The sequence below is a fragment of the Pelmatolapia mariae genome, linkage group LG13 (genome assembly GCF_036321145.2).
Source record: "Pelmatolapia mariae isolate MD_Pm_ZW linkage group LG13, Pm_UMD_F_2, whole genome shotgun sequence".
NCBI classification, from domain to species: Eukaryota; Metazoa; Chordata; class Actinopteri; order Cichliformes; family Cichlidae; genus Pelmatolapia; species Pelmatolapia mariae.
The window spans coordinates 27,101,814-27,115,235 of record NC_086238.1 but is presented as its reverse complement, the minus strand read 5'-3'; the positions used below and the strand labels follow the sequence as shown (position 1 = coordinate 27,115,235).

Below are 13,422 nucleotides of genomic sequence, written 5' to 3'. Positions count from 1 at the left end.
CACAACCATTATGAATAACAGCGGAGAGCTTCCACACCCTTGCCTAATTCCTCTTTTGACGCTAAATCTTTTACCAGTGCCATAGCCTAACGACACAGAGCTATTTATATCATTATACAGTATATCTATTATCTTCCTGAATTTATCCCCAAATCCAAATCGAGTTAGTGTTTCTAAAATAAAAGGATGTTCTACTGAATCGAAAGCTTTATAAAAGTCCAAGAAAAGAATAAAACTGTCATCACTAATTAGATCATTGTAGTCCAGTAAGTCTAAAGCCAATCTGATATTATTATGAATGTTCCTGTCTTTCAAAAACCCTGATTGTGTCTCACTAATTATACTTGAAACCCCTTGTTTGAGCCTTGTCGCAATTGAGCTAGAGAAAATTTTATAATCTGTATTTAATAAAGTTATGGGCCTTAAGTTATCCAATTGTCGTTTATCTTTGTTTGGTTTAGGAATTAATGTAATTAATCCTTGTTTCATGCTAGACATCAATTCTCCCTTTTCAATACTGGCCAGTATAGCTTTGAATAAAATTTCCCTTAAGTCTTCCCAAAGAAATTGGAAGAAATTAACTGTAAGCCCATCTGGACCAGGGGATTTATTAAGCGCCATTTTCTTAACAGATGCATCTAACTCTTCAATTCTAAAGTCAGATTCACAAAATTCCTTAAACGATTCATCAATTTTAGGGATCAGATTATCTATTTGATCAAAAAAGACATCACAATCTGCTTGGGAGAACTGTGAGGAGTATAAATTGGAATAGAATGTATAAGTTTCATTCTCCAAAATTTTAGGGTCGTCACATTCAATGCCATCAATTAACAGGGAAGATATCAACTATGCGTGAACGCACAAAAGCTCCTTCTGCTTTATTTAGGTAGAGCTGATCTAATTTAGTTTGCAACTCCATAAGTTTACTCCTTTCTTGACTATTTAGATCATCTTTACTACAGCAATAAGTAATTTCTTGGAATAATTTACATTCATATTCTCTTTGCTTTCGACTTATGTTTTTACTGAATTGAATACTAAATTCTCTAATTTTGAATTTAATGAATTCCCATTTACTGATATATCCTACAATTAAATGGTCAGCCATAATATCTTTTATAATTTTTTTGACTATGTTGCAGTAATCTTCATTTTGTAAAAGTTTGGCATTGAACTTCCAATAAGTTATTTTATTTGATTGTCTAATTTCCGATTCAAAGCATAGTTCAATAAAGCAATGATCAGAAAGAGGTGCATTTGACATCACAACTTTTACAGTGTGGTTAAGAATGTTGTCACTTCCTAGCCAATAGTCTATTCTAGATTTACAAGCTCCATTTGGTTTAAACCAGGAAAAGCTTTTAATTCCTGGATTTCTTACTCTCCAAATATCTGTCAAATTGTTGTTTATCAAAAAATCTATAATTAGGTTATTTTTTTGTGGTCTACCTGTCCTTGAGGGCCATCTATCAGTCCATTCATCAGGAGTCATATTCCAATCACCACCCATTAAAATATATTCCGTAGGGTATCGATCTTTAAGTTCAAAGATATTTAAAGTTATATCTTCTAACATATTTTTATTCTGACTTTCATTATTATATCCATAAACGTTGACTAAAATGAAAAACAAACTTTCAACTCTCATTACAGCAATCAACCAATGACCATTCAAGTCAGTCCGTTGTATTACAAGATCCCCAGGAAAGTTATTGAATAAAATTGCTACACCCCCCGACCTCGTTGAGCCATGGCTAAACAGGATTTTGCTACCCCATTGGTTTGACCAAAAAGATACATCACTATCAGATGAATGAGTCTCTTGTAGAAAAATACAGTTTGATTTTTTACCTTTGCAGTACAAAAATAAGGCTTTTCTTTTAACAGATTCTCTTAAACCCCTAACATTTAAAGAACCAAAACAAATGTTAACATTCAACATGAACTATAGACAGAATATCACTCACCACGTGAAAAAAACGAAAAAGAAAAAAAAGTACTACATGCTGAGCTCCTCGGACCGCGAACAAGTTTCCACTATTTCAGTTTTTGTCATTTTTAGTTCTCCTGTGTTTCTTCAACTTTGCGTCCATCAATGAAGGCATGTGGACCACGAAAGTAGGCTCGTTTACCCGCACGTCTTGCCTCCTCCACCAGAGGCCATAGGCGCTGTCGATCTTGTATGTCCTCCTGCGGCAACATCTCTGCAAAGCTGATGCCTTCTTGTTTGCAGATTGAAGAATCTTTGGTGCGCCTCCACAATTCTTCTTTGATTCGCCTTTGTGTGAATAAAATAATGATGTTTCTGTTTCTGCCATCAACTCGTTTCCCTAAGCGATGAACAATATCAACGGCCTCTTCTAAGTTCAAGTCAGGGGCAATCTTCTGAAGCGTTTGCAAAACCTTCACTCTAATGTTTTCGTCTTTGTCTTCCTTCACCCCTTTCAGCTTTAAGCACCACCTCATTCGGTAGCGCTCTTGTTCTCTCACTCTTCTTTTCAAGTCTTCGTTTTCTTTAAGCAGCTGTTCATTCGCATTTGCCAGTTTAACAACTTTCAGTTTGCAATCAACTATCTCTGCAGCATTAAACTCCACAGCCTTAGCCAAGCTGGCAACCATAGCTGCACTTTGTCTGTTTTGTTCCTTGATATCTTCCAGTTGTACTTCAAATTTCTTCTCAAGTCCCAGAATGGCTTCAAAAATAGTTTTATTGGAGATATCATCTTCCTTCTCTGAAGATTTTGTTCTTTTCTCCTCCGGCGGTTGTTTTGATGGAGTTGGCGGCGCAGAGTCTGCTCCCCGTTCTCGCTTGTTTAGGCTCACGTTGGCAGCTTCAGTGCTAGCATAGCCATGGTCACTGACTTTAGCATGCGAAGACGTCTTAACATTGGGGTTTGACGGCACAAATTGCAGCTTTGCATTCTTAATAACCTTTTGGGCATCCATAGTTGTAATTCGAGTGGAAAGAGAATAAAGTTCCTTAGCAAATTTTGCGGTCTTTCGGAGCTCCTGAAAAAACACGAGCGTTCAAGCTGCCATCTTGGTGCCACCGCTGCTGCAAACTGAATGTGCCCATACCAGAGGTTATACTTAAAATGGCAGCTGTCAGGAAGTCTCTTTGGAAATTTGTGTTCGCCCTTTATGAAATAGATATGTTGTATTACAAGGTACTAATGCACCCTTGCATTGGTAAAATGAATTCTGTTAGAATAGCTGATACGCCCTCAAAGAAGATTTATTTTGACCTTTCTAAAGCCTTCTTTAAAATTTAGAAAATAAAATGAAAACAGGCATATCAAAACAAGCCTACTAGAAATACTACTCTGTATTACATCCTAACACTTGGCTAAATCCTAATATGTAATTCTGGTTTAATAGTTTATTACACTAAATGCACACAGATGTTTTACTTTGGCAGGAGCTTAAACAACTGAGTTGAATTAACACAAGTTCTTCATATTCAATAAACCTGTGCAATTTGTGTTGATAAAATATGATTGAAACATGTTTTGGTGAAGTAATTTGAGCTCTTGGAATATTTTAATCCTTCATAATTTTCACACTTTATTCCAACACTATTCAGTGGCAAACAAACAAAACCGTACATTTTCTGAAATATTTGTGGGTTTTTCTCGTTTGTTTTTATACTACTTAAACACTAAAGTGACCCTCCAATGTGATGACAGTGCCAGCAGTGGCCCACAGCTCATTTAATGCTTTCTCCTAATTGGCTCATAATAGTCTTGCATATGTATGAACTATGTAGGCTATCTCTATTTTAAAATAATGACTGGGCAATGAGAGCATCTCCTCACGGTGTACTTTACTGACAACAGGACAACAGGGAATACAGAGAACTGACTGAGGACTTTGTCAACTGGTGCCAGCAGAACCACTTCCAGATCAACACTCCGAAAACCAGCGAGCAGGTAGTGGACTCCACCTACACCAGTGAACATCCAGAGAATGGGCATTAAGATAGCTGACTCATATAAGTGATCTAACCAATAAACTGATCTGGAGTAACAACAGAGAGTCCATCTACACAAAAGGATAGAGACGGTTGTATTTGCAACAGAGAAGTCTTTTGGAAGGGAGCAGGGAGAGCTCCTGAAGACCTTCTAGGACTCTGTGGTGGTATTGTCCATGTTTTATGGTGTGGTCTGCTGGGGATAGGAAGAAACTGAACAGGTTGATCAAGAAAACTAGCTCTGTTCTTGGATGCCCTCTTGACCCAGTGGAGGTAGTTATCTCTGTCAGATAACAGCTCCCACCCCATACAGGCCACCCTGACAACACTAACCTGTTTTCCCTCCAGTGATAGGCTGCTGGCCCCAACTGACCGAGTGCTCAGTGAATACCTCAGGCAGCAGAAACCCAAGAAAGAGGAGGGAGACGAGGAACCATCATGGAAGGACAGGCCCCTGCACGGTATGTACCACCGGCAGATAGAGGAGGTGGCTGATATCCAGAAATCCTACCAGTGGCTGGACAAAGCTGGACTGAAAGACAGCACAGAGGCACTAATCATGGCAGCACAAGAACAAGCTCTGAGTACAAGATCCATAGAGGCTGGGGTCTATCACACCAGGCAAGGCCCCAGGTGCAGGCTGTGTAAAGATGCCCCAGAGACAATCCAGCACATAACAGCAGGGTGCAAGATGCTAGCAGGCAAGGCATACATGGAACGCCATAACCAAGTGGCCGGCATAGTGTACAGGAACATCTGTGCCAAGTATAACCTGGAAGTCCCGAGGTCAAAATGGGAGATGCCCCCAAGGGTGATGGAGAATGACCGAGCTAAGATCCTGTGGGACTTCCAGATACAGACGGACAAAATGGTGGTGGCTAACCAACCGGACATAGTGGTGGTAGACAAACAGAAGACGACGGCTGTAGTGATCGATGTAGCGGTTCCGAATGACAGCAATATCAGGAAGAAGGAACACGAGAAGCTGGAGAAATACCAAGGGCTCAGAGAAGAGCTCGAGAGGATGTGGAGGGTGAAGGTAACGGTGGTCCCCGTGGTAATCGGAGCACTAGGTGCGGTGACTCCCAAGCTAGGCGAGTGGCTCCAGCAGATCCCGGGAACAACATCGGAGATCTCTGTCCAGAAGATCGCAGTCCTAGGAACAGCGAAGATACTGCGCAGGACCCTCAAGCTCCCAGGCCTCTGGTAGAGGACCCGAGCTTGAAGGATAAACCGCCCGCAGGGGCGTGCTGGGTGTTTTTTATATACACACATATACATATATACATACGCCCTGCCCGTGATCAGGTACCCTGCTGGGGTAATAGGCTGGCCAAAGGAGGAGATAGAAGCCACTGACATAAAGACAAGAAAGCCCCTTACCATGCATGGAGGGTTTCACCCCAAGTCCAGCATCCTGAGGCTGTACGCTAAGTGGAAGGAAGGAGGCCGGGGACTGGTGAGTGTCAGCACCACAGTCCAGGATGAGACAAGGAACATCCACAAATACATCACGAAGATGGCCCCAACTGACAGCGTGCTCAGTTCAATTCAATTCAATTCAATTCAATTTTATTTATATAGCGCCAAATCACAACAAAAGTCGCGTCAAGGCGCTTTATATTGTACAGTAGATTGCACAATAATAATATGAATACCTCAGGCAGCAGAAACCCAAGAAAGAGGAGGAAGGCGAGGAACCATCATGGAAGGACAGGCCCCTGCACGGTATGTACCACCGGCAGATAGCGGAGGTGGCTGATATCCAGAAATCCTACCAGTGGCTGGACAAAGCTGGTCTGAAAGACAGCACGGAGGCACTAATCATGGCAGCACAGGAACAAGCACTGAGCACAAGTTCCATAGAGGCTGGGGTCTATCACACCAGGCAAGACCCCAGGCTGTGTAAAGATGCCCCTGAGACAATCCAGCACATAACAGCAGGGTGCAAGATGCTAGCAGGCAAGGCATACATGGAACGCCATAACCAAGTGGCCGGCATAGTGTACAGGAACATCTGTGCCGAGTATAACCTGGTAGTCCCGATTTCAAAATGGGAGATGCCCCCAAGGGTGATGGAGAATGACCGAGCTAAGATCCTGTGGGACTTCCAGATACAGACGGACAAAATGGTGGTGGCTAACCAACCGGACATAGTGGTGGTAGACAAACAGAAGAAGACGGCTGTAGTGATCGATGTAGCGGTTCCGAATGACAGCAATATCAGGAAGAAGGAACACGAGAAGCTGGAGAAATACCAAGGGCTCAGAGAAGAGCTCGAGAGGATGTGGAGGGTGAAGGTAACGGTGGTCCCCGTGGTAATCGGAGCACTAGGTGCGGTGACTCCCAAGCTAGGCGAGTGGCTCCAGCAGATCCCGGGAACAACATCGGAGATCTCTGTCCAGAAGATCGCAGTCCTAGGAACAGCGAAGATACTGCGCAGGACCCTCAAGCTCCCAGGCCTCTGGTAGAAGACCCGAGCTTGAAGGATAAACCGCCCGCAGGGGCGTGCTGGGTGTTTTTTATATACACACACACACACACACATATATATATATATATATACATACGCCCTGCCCGTGATCAGGTACCCTGCTGGGGTAATAGGCTGGCCAAAGGAGGAGATAGAAGCCAGTGACATAAAGACAAGAAAGCTCCTTACCATGCATGGAGGGTTTCACCCCAAGTCCAGCATCCTGAGGCTGTACGCTAAGTGGAAGGAAGGAGGCCGGGGACTGGTGAGTGTCAGCACCACAGTCCAGGATGAGACAAGGAACATCCACAAATACATCACGAAGATGGCCCCAACTGACAGCGTGCTCAGTGAATACCTCAGGCAGCAGAAACCCAAGAAAGAGGAGGAAGGCAAGGAACCATCATGGAAGGACAGGCCCCTGCACGGTATGTACCACCGGCAGATAGCGGAGGTGGCTGATATCCAGAAATCCTACCAGTGGCTGGACAAAGCTGGTCTGAAAGAGAGCACGGAGGCACTAATCATGGCAGCACAGGAACAAGCACTGAGCACAAGATCCATAGAGGCTGGGGTCTATCACACCAGGCAAGACCCCAGGCTGTGTAAAGATGCCCCTGAGACAATCCAGCACATAACAGCAGGGTGCAAGATGCTAGCAGGCAAGGCATACATGGAACGCCATAACCAAGTGGCCGGCATAGTGTACAGGAACATCTGTGCCGAGTATAACCTGGTAGTCCCAAGGTCAAAATGGGAGATGCCCCCAAGGGTGATGGAGAATGACCGAGCTAAGATCCTGTGGGACTTCCAGATACAGACAGACAAAATGGTAGCAGTCAGGAAGCAACATCAGGAAGAAGGAACACGAGAAGCTGGAGAAATACCAAGGGCTCAGAGAAGAGCTCGAGAAGATGTGGAGGGTGAAGGTGACGGTGGTCCCCGTGGTAATCGGAGAACTAGGTGCGGTGACTCCCAAGCTAGGCGAGTGGCTCCAGCAGATCCCGGGAACAACATCGGAGATCTCTGTCCAGAAGAGCGCAGTCCTAGGAACAGCTAAGATACTGCGCAGGACCCTCAAGCTCCCAGGCCTCTGGTAGAGGACCCGAGCTTGAAGGATTAACCGCCCACAGGGGCGAGTGGGGAATTATTTATATATATATATATATATATATATATACACTCAGAAAAATAAAGGTGCCAACTGAAACCAAAAGTGGTTCTTTAGACTGATGCCACAAAGAACCTTTCAAACAATGGTTCTTTGAAGAACCATTTCTTTCAGTCGTTCATTGAAGAACCTTTAATGGTTTTTCAAAGAACCTTTTTTAAAATGGTTCTTTAGAGAACCATTTTTAAAAGCTCCTTCAAATGGTTCTTTAAAAAAAACATTTTAAAGAACCATTTTAAATCTTTCAAAATAAAATGTATCATAAATTGAATTTAGGTAGGATAAAATAAATACGAGCACAGCATAGACATATATTAATGGTTTATTGTCATTTCATAATATACCAAAAGACAAAAAGGCATTTTAACCCTCAGCACCACATCACTACTAATACATGTTACATATTAGTCATTTAAGCAGTAATAATTAAACATTTTTACTATACTTTAAATAAATATATATATGAATACTATATCTATAGATAACACAACAATTAATACATGTATTATTTAATTAATAAAACATCAGAAAGTGATAAAGACACATTAAAAATAGCAATTGCTTCATAACAGACGAATAAATCAACACATTTTCATCAGCAGATGTTTGCATAATCTGTAAAAATATTTCAACAAGTTTTTGATTAAAATTATCAATGAACTTCAGCCTTACGTTATGTAAGGTAAGTTTCATGTTGGACTCATGGTTCTTTGTTAGTCCAGTTTAGGACAATGTCTCTGACGTATGTATCATATCAAATATATGTCATATCAAAACAAGCCCACACCTGCAGTTGTTTCAGTTTTTCACATGTGTTTCCTGTCAGCTGGTCAACCGCACTCAGGTGGACATCCATATCAGCCAACCAAACGACAAGCTCCTCCCTTTGTGCTTCAAATCCCTCCCACTCTTAGACAAGGAGCTGAGAGAGAGAAAACAAGGGTCAATTATAAAGAAGAGAGAAAAGTGAAACCATCCTCAGAAGGTCTGACTCGCATACCTGCAGTCAACCTATGATGGACTCCAGTTTGGCGTCATCACAGCGGCGGCCGCACTCCCTCACCAATGCCAGCAGCCGAGTCTGCAGGGTGCCCTGGAAGAGCAGAGTTAATGTTCGACTCTTCCTGGTCAGTCTCTCCAGCTGGGTGAGCCGAGGTTTCCCCTCTCACCGCCGCCTCTGAACACACGAACACAAATTGCATGTGAAGCAGGAGGTGCAGATTTTTTTGCTATTCTTTTCTAAATCCAGGCTTGATAACGTGAAGGTATTTGGAAAACCTTTTTGGCCAGCGGACGACTGTTGCCTCGCAGAAAGTCAAATCAAATGTATGCGATACACAATCAATTCACAAGAACACATTATAAAAAACAAGTCCAGTTCTTGCCTGATTTCACGTGAATTCTGCATCAAAACAGGGTAACAGAATTAAAATGAGTGTTTGCAGCAAATGTGAGCACAAAGCCTCACTTTGTACAAGCCTGCTATTAAAGTTCTCCTCTATGCAGACAACGTTCCTGTTTTCAAGGCACAACTTGGATCTGCTGTACAAATCTTATGGATACACGCTAAATGAAACAGAAGTTTGCACAACTCCAGATTCTGATCCCTCCACCTAATATGGTCCCAAAAGGCTAACAAATACCCACATAGCAATAGCAATAAAGCAAATGTTGAGGCTTCAAAATACAGAGTCCATAAACCAATGGCTGACATGGGTTTTATCATAAGGGTGATAAATATACAACATATGTTTTTAAGACTAAAAGTATAATACAGATTTTAGTCTGAGAGATTTGATGTTCATTTACCTGCAGATGCACTATACGTGCCTGCTCCGTGGTTTTCCACAACGTTTTGCACATCACTATTTAATACAGGAAGTAGGTGAACTAAAACAAGTCATCTTTCTTTGTGAGAGGACAATATTAATGAAACAAACCTCAATGACATCATAGAGATCCCTAAAGATGCTCCTGCTGCTTTTCTTCCTCCTCATCCTAAGCTTCCTTCTCCTTGTCCTCGACTTCCATCCAATTGTAATTCAATCTAATTGTTTTTCTCCCTCTCGTCTTCCTCATGTTGTTGGAGCTGTGAACAGAATTAATGTGAATCTGAATTGATTTTTGCAAACAAGAAAAATCTACAGCTTTTCGGTCAGAGGTGGTCTTGTGATTTAAGCCGGGTAGAGTAGACTTATGTGTTGATACTGCCTGCTTCAGCTCTACGACTGGCTGCTGAGTGATATTTACACCCTGGCTGGATTACAATCTTTAACCACGTGCTGAACTTTGGCCCAGCGTTGATTTGTCTTGTTAGTATAATGACCTCTTCTTGGCTTAATGTATGATGGTGGATAAATGAAATGTACAAAGAAAATTTAACTACAGGGTGTGCCATTTATATGGATACACCGTACTAAAATGGGAATGGTTGGTGATATTAAAGTCCTGTTTGTGGCACATTAGTATGTGTGAGGGGGCAAACTCCTCAAGATGGGTGGTGACCATGGTAACACTCAGTAGTCGCCTCATTGTTCTGACACACACAACAAAACTATTGACTACACTACACACTAACTACACAAGATTTGCACTAAACGTCGCCGTCACTCCTAAAACTTCCCCCTTCCTAAACAACTAAATGCCGCCATATCATTATTTGATTGGTCGACATGGTACATTTTTCGACCAATAGGAAAGGGGTTTTTTGGTTTTGGTTTTGCTCACAGGCGGAGAGTGCTTTCGAGTGGTTTCCTTATAAAACGCCGTTTCTTCCCGCAGTAAATATAAACAACGCTAGTATTCAGGAAGAAAACCAAACATTGCAGATATTTTTATCATAACTCTGGTTTTCGTGGCCTATCAACACAATTTAAAAACTGGTATAAAGTCCACACTTTTTCCATCAATTGTTCCGTCTGTCCTGCTCACATCTCCAGTGGTTGTACACGTTGTCATTAACGTGGCTTCACTTCACATCAGCCACGCCGCTTTGCTAGCTAAAACACCGGTGCACATAAGGACGCTGTCATAGCCTGTCGACGACGTTCATTAGCAGCGTATATACGAATGTGAATCGCATTATTGGCTGGACTATGGGATAAGGCGGCATCGTTCTAATCCCATACGGGAGCAGCCAGTCACTTACTGACTAACACTGCAAAACAGAATTGTTAAAGTTTTGATTTTAATTTCAATTCAGGTTAGATTTTCTTTTTGTGCGCAGAGACCGTGCCAGCAGTGCGCGATTCCGAGAGAATGAGTCTGCATCAATGTTCACCTTCCCCGGCCTGTATTTGACATCAAACCTGAAATCTGCCAGCTCACCTACCCAGCGGTGGCCTACTGCATTCAGCTTTGCAGTACTCATCACATATGAATGAATGAATGAATGAATGAATGCTTTATTGGCCATATGCAGGTTGCCCCGCAGAGGAATAGAACCCCCCCTGACCTACACACACAACATAGACATCACATGGGAATACAGGTCAGAGATCGGCAGCGTTACAGAAAAACACAGAAAAGTACACAACAATGGGAAAGTACAAGAGGAAAAAAAGAGACCTCTACTCATGCTGGGCACCTGTGGGAGGACAGCATGAGAACAGGAAACAAAAAAACTCCTCTGCACAGAAAGCACATAAATGTCCACAGTACAACATTTGAGCACGTGACAAGCCACAGGGTTGGGTAAGGGGTGAGGAGTAATGAGGAGGAAACACAACAGTCATCCTGCACAGCGCTACCATTCCAGCGCGGCACACAGACCCGCCGTCTACCCCCGCAGGAAACAAGCATCGAAGGTGTTTGGAAAGGGAGGGGGATCAGTGTTTGCTTATCAGTGTAAGTGTATGTGTATGCGTGTCCATAGTTCAGCTGAGACAGTGTCCTTCGCCCTGCCAGGCTAAGTAAACAGTCTTCCAGCCAACCCAGGTGGCCTTGCATGGAATGGGAAGGAACAGACTCAACACAGTCGTTATCAGGGAGTTTTTGTTCAGCTCCAGCCTTGAGCCCACAGCTGGCGGCGGAGAGGTAGCCGTATTATGGTGGTGATTTTCTTTGTGATTTTCTTTTACAACAACTCATGAGAATTTCGAGCTGTTTTAACACTCCGACACTGGTCTCTCGATCTCCCTTTGGATAGCTGCCAGTCTCTCCATGATGTTGTTTACCTTTAACTCCGTGGTCTTGTCAGTCTTTTGCTCACAGAGCAGATTCTGAGACCTCACGACCGCAGCCAACTGATCCGTGATGTTTTCCAGCTTCCGCCCATAGGTGTTGAACAGAGCGGATTCTTCCCTGATGTGTCCCATCATCCGCTCAGAGATCTTATTCTGAGTATTCACTGCATCCGCAAGTGCTTCCAAGCTCTTTACCATGCTGCCATCCGTGAGCCCTTTCTGAGAAACCGCACCTTGTCCCATCGATTCAATCCCAGCGGGCAGCCTTGTGGGGGTTTGAACAGCCGGTTCCGCTTTCTTAATTCTCCGATAAGCCAGGGCCAAGCCAGCTCCGATCAGCAAGAACCCTGTTATCATGGTTCCGAATAGGTAGATATCTTCAGCGTCCTCGATCGACAGTCCCGCCAGGCACACGATCCTCCACTTCTGCCACCCATCCATCGTGTATCCAGCAGGGAAAGTCCCTCCAGGGCACTCAGGCTCTCCCGAGCCCAGACTTCTCGTTGAGAAAAGGGTGTCAATAGCATTCAGAGACCAGTTGATCAAATCCATACTTCTCTTTTGGTTTTAGACACAGACTGTGAGAGATTGTTCCAGGGAAGTGAAAAGAAACACATGAGACGAGACAAGGACATAAGAAGCAGGGAAGATAAGGGAGAGGAGAGGAGAAAAGTGCGACCGCCTTCGCTGAGAGCCAAAGAGAGCAATGTGAGGGGATTATTGTCTGTATAGACCAGGGGTCGCATGTGGCTCTTTCATCCTTATACTGCGGCTCCGCGTGGCTTGGGACAATACACTTCCATTTAATACTTATCATTAAATTGATAAGTATTTAATGATAAGTATTAAGTTATATAATAAATATAATAAAATTATATTTTATTATTTTTGTTGCTCAAAATAAGCATCGCATAACGTGGAAGCCGGTGTACCCGCCAAAACGCCATGCATTTATCGAGACTTTCAACCTCGGGTAGGCCAAGTATGGAGAAATGTAAGAAAAGAAAAATATCAGAAGAAAATAGAACATTTAATGATGCCTGGGCAGATTCATTTGCATTTACTTCTGACGAGAGTGGCCTACCAGTATGCCTAATTTGTGGAGAGAGACTGGCTAACAATAAAAGGTCAAATGTCGAAATAAAAACACAGCCTTTGCTGAAAAATATCCAGAGGGAGAAGAGAGGAAAAAAGCCTTTTTGGAAGTGATTTGGAAGGCTGATCTGTGGAAACATCAATTCAAGAAGTGGATGAAGTCTGCATATGCAAGTTTTGTGGCCGCTCAGGAAATAGTCAGGCGTGGGAAGCCGTTGACGGACAGAGTATATATGAAGGAATCATTCATTAAGATTTCAGAACACCTATTCGCTGACTTTAAAAACCAGAGTGCACAATCTCCGTGCAGAAAATCAGAGCGATGCCTCTCTCTGCGAAGACTATCAAAGACAGAACCATCAAAATGGCAGAAAATATCACAAGACAGCAAATTAAAGACGTCAGTTCAGCTGCAGCGTACTCAATTGCCTGTGATGAGTCCAAAGACAAAAGTGACAGTGAACAAATAGCGCTGTTTTAGCGATATGTGAACTCTGCTGACCACAGCAAGAAATGATTGAGCTGA

General features: G+C 43.0%; 1 protein-coding gene across 1 annotated transcript in view; it reads right to left on the bottom strand.

Annotated features, from left to right (window-relative positions):
* The window catches only part of LOC134639993 (peroxisomal membrane protein PEX13-like), an 87,463-nt gene extending 78,927 nt beyond the window's left edge, over positions 1-8,536 (bottom strand). Inside the window, exon 1 of the mRNA XM_063491535.1 lies at positions 8,405-8,536. The gene's annotated coding sequence lies outside the window, so the exon portion shown is untranslated. The remainder of the gene's footprint in view (positions 1-8,404) is intronic.
* Positions 8,537-13,422: the final 4,886 nt, after the last annotated feature.